Genomic DNA, 3,732 nt, shown 5'->3' on the forward strand with positions numbered 1-3,732 from the left:
GACGCATCTAGTGATTTTAAAAAGATTGGCCAGCGCATCTTTGTTTTTATTATTGGTGGAGCCACTCGGTCTGAGGTGATCTTCTTCAATTTTATAGCTCACTTCTACTACATTATTTTATTCTAATCATTGAAATGACTTCTACAGCTTCGTGTAGTGCATAAACTCTCTTCTAAGCTCAATAGGGAAATTATCCTTGGTTCAACTAGTCTCGATGATCCCGCGCAGTTTATTACGGTGAGTTCAGGAACTTATTTTAAAATTTTATGTGCTAGAGAAAATTTTTTTGACTGGTAATTGCTTTTTCTGTCTAAGTGTAATTATTTTCCCAGTATATGTAACTGTGCAATTGTATGATTGTTATGCCACATGAGGCTTGTATGATGCTAGTGCAAAACTTGCTGTGTATGGGTCCTCCATGTTTAGATCTTTTTGCCTCAGTTGCTCGCTCTTATCTGATTAGTTATATGCTACTTTATTTCGTATTTCCTTGTCAGTCTAGGTTTTCATGTCTTGTTCTCTTTCTTTCCATGATTTTTTCATTTCAAGTTAGATTAGGGGTGTAAACAAGTCGAGTTGAGTCGAGTTTTAGGTCTTATCGAGCTCGGCTCCTCGGTTGGAAAGCGAACTCGAACTCGAGCTCGTCCCGTTGTAAACGAGCTCGAGTCGGCTCGCGACCCATGAGCGGGAATTTTAAAATTTAGGCTGGATTTTTAAAACTTAGTCAAAATTTAGAAAAAAAGATGAAATGCTTAACATTTAAATAAAATTTAGGTGGTTATTATTATTATTATTTAAATCTTTAAATTTAATAAATAAAATAAAATTATTTAAAAAATATTAATATTTATTCCAGCCAGCTCGCGAGCCGAGCCGGCTCAAGCTCGAACTCGAGCTTTTTTACTAAACTAGCTTGAACTCGAGCTCAAGCTCGACTTATGAGATACTGTAAACACTTTAGCGTATGAAAAATTCTGTTTATTGTTTTCTGTCCTTTGTTTTATAATTTCATCAGCATTAGAATATTGGAATTTTATGTATTGGGAAGAATATGGCTAATTGTTTCATCCATGAATGTGTTTAACTGCAGAAACTGAAGTTGCTCTCTGCTGAAGATATATCACTGGATGGCCTTCAGATATAACTCTCGTCTCTCCTGTGTCAGTAATCATCCTGTTTTTTAGATTCTTTTATCTTTCCCTAAAATTAAGAATCTTGTTCAGATTTATAGTATCAGGAAGTAAGTAGTTTCCATGAGCAACACATTTTTAAGGAATTAAATAGTAAATAGTTACATGTACAATGAATTATGGCATTATCTATAAACAGTTTAGTTTCCAGGTATATGGGCCATGGGGATTGAAATGGAGAGTATGGCTGAGAAAATTTTACCTGCAATGTACTTTATAGGTTTTTAAATACCACATTATATATGCCATGCTTTAAATTTTCTTAATTGCATTTTCCACATAGGAAACGGTTATATATCTGCATTCCATATTATTTTTTTCCTTTTGTTTTGCTTTGTAGATTGTTTCTTTCTTTGAGGGCTAATCCCCCAAATAGTGTTGATCATTCCATATACTGTATATGTTCATCTTCTTATCAAATTTAATTAATCTATCAGTTTTCTATTACTTCTTAGATCAAATATGATAATAATTGTATGTAAATTTAGTCGAACTTAAATAATTTATCGGTCTTTTCGGAGAAATCTGATAAAATTGGAACGATACAAAGAAGATTAGCATGGCCCCGGCGCAAGGATGCAATGCATAAATCGAGAAATGGTTCAAATTTTTATGTATTCGGGTATGTAAATTTAGTCGAACTTAGATGATTTGATCCAGAAGTATTACCTATTAGATCAAATCTGCCGTGTACTATATTTTATTTTTTAAAAAAACTGATTAATGAAAAAAAAAAATATATTAATCTTAAGCAAGCTTTCTCCCCTTATAGCCTTTATAACCTCTGTATAATTCATTTGTTCTTAACCAATCAAAGGGAATGAATGGCTTTGTGGAGCTGGTGGTTGGAACCTTGGGAGATAAATGACTCTGAATGCTTGTCAGACTAAGACTTCGTCTGGGATGGCTTTCTTACTGCTTCTTAAAGTAATTTCTTAGTACAAAAATTAATATTTTTATATTAAAAAGTTTCTTTAAGAAGCAGAATAAAAGTCGTCCCAAACGAAGCCTAAAGCTCACTTGGTAATCATTTCTGGGAGCTAATTTTTCTTTACATATTGCAATTTACATATTTGCAAAAACAAAGTAACAAAAATGTGAAATTGCATGTTTACCCCATGTTTTCAGTAACATATTTCGTTCAAAAACCAGTTTACAACACCACATAGCGACCTTACTTCATTGTTGAACTAACTGTTTTTTTCCCCCATTAACTGTCTTATATTAGAAGTAATGACAAACTAACTTTTGTATGGTACATAATTTGCTTCGTTTCTTATGCAGTAAATTTTCAATTCATTCAATGTGTAGTGTAAGGTTTTGTTTGTGATGATTTTCTTACTGTATTTTAAAGCAAATTTTTAGTACATAAAAATATTGAACTACAAATTTTTGTACTAAAAATTGCTTTTGAAAGCAGTAAGAAAACGGTTTCAAACGAAGACTAGCTTTGTTTGAGACAGTTTTCTTATTGCTTTCTAAAAACTAAAAAATTGTTTTGAGAAGCAGTAAGAAAGCCGTCCTAAACAAAGCCTTGGAACTGCTTTTTTCCTGCTTCTAAAAACAATTTTTAGTAAAAAATTAAGAAAACTGCTTTAAGAAGCAGTAAAAAAGTTGTCACAAATGAAGCCTAAATTTCTAGATCTTCCAAAAAATATCGCATTATTGATATTTGAATGAAGTAATTGCACGCTTACAGCAACAAGCTGTCTTGTTCTTCTCAAGCAATATTAAAACGAATGCCTGCAGGTCCACATTAGATACCCAGGAGGAATCATTCAGAGGAATAACATTGAAACTGTGTTGCAAAAAGCTATTTCTGAAAGCTGAAACTTTTAGAATGTTTTATTCGTTATCCGAACAGCATCATATTGTCCCTCTCAGTACGTTACTCTTTGTTTTATTTTCCTCCACGCTTCCAATCATTCCATTGGAAACCCCTTAACTTTTTTTCCTCAGGCTTCTCATATTTTGGTTCTGTGAAGCTTTTGAGGAACAAATTTATGAATGATTCATGATGCTACTATTTTGCTTTTATTATTATTTTTTTAATTTCTCATATGCTATTTTTTCTGTAATTTTTTAAATCTGAAAATTATGTTAGAAAAAAGTATGAGAAAGAATATACGCATAATATTCTTTTTTGTGTTAGAAAATTGAGTTTGATCGGAGACGAGTTACTGTATTTTAGAGTATTATTGCATTTTGGAGTGAAAATAGAGCTTTTCTGTTGGAGATGGCTTAAAGAAATCGAGTTGAGTCTAAGTATTTAACTAATTGAGCTAAGTTAAGCTTATTTTATTATTATTGAGCTCAAACTCAGCTTGTTTGAAATTTATTAGGTTTGAGTTTATTTGGAAAGCTTAAACTTGACTTAGAAGAATTAAAATATTTGGTATATATTTTATTATAGTATTTTAAAATTAATTTTCAAAATATATTCTAATTTAAATAAGCACCCATATATCCAATTATTAATTAAGATGGAAAATAAAGAAATTGCAAGATAAGTCGATGCAAATTATAAGAGGATGATTCTGAA

General features: G+C 31.4%; 1 long non-coding RNA gene and 1 other non-coding gene across 2 annotated transcripts; both read left to right on the top strand.

Moving 5' to 3' along the window:
* On the top strand, positions 1-1,456 carry LOC110099632. Its single transcript, XR_002303471.1, has 3 exons — positions 1-75; positions 148-237; positions 1,091-1,456. It is a non-coding gene; the product is annotated as an uncharacterized LOC110099632 (long non-coding RNA).
* Positions 1,457-1,699: 243 nt separating this feature from the next.
* On the top strand, positions 1,700-1,802 carry LOC114580893. Its single transcript, XR_003702536.1, has one exon. It is a non-coding gene; the product is annotated as a U6 spliceosomal RNA (small nuclear RNA).
* Positions 1,803-3,732: the final 1,930 nt, after the last annotated feature.

This window comes from Dendrobium catenatum, unplaced genomic scaffold, assembly GCF_001605985.2.
Source record: "Dendrobium catenatum unplaced genomic scaffold, ASM160598v2 fragScaff_scaffold_1383, whole genome shotgun sequence".
In the NCBI taxonomy this organism is placed as follows: domain Eukaryota; kingdom Viridiplantae; phylum Streptophyta; class Magnoliopsida; order Asparagales; family Orchidaceae; genus Dendrobium; species Dendrobium catenatum.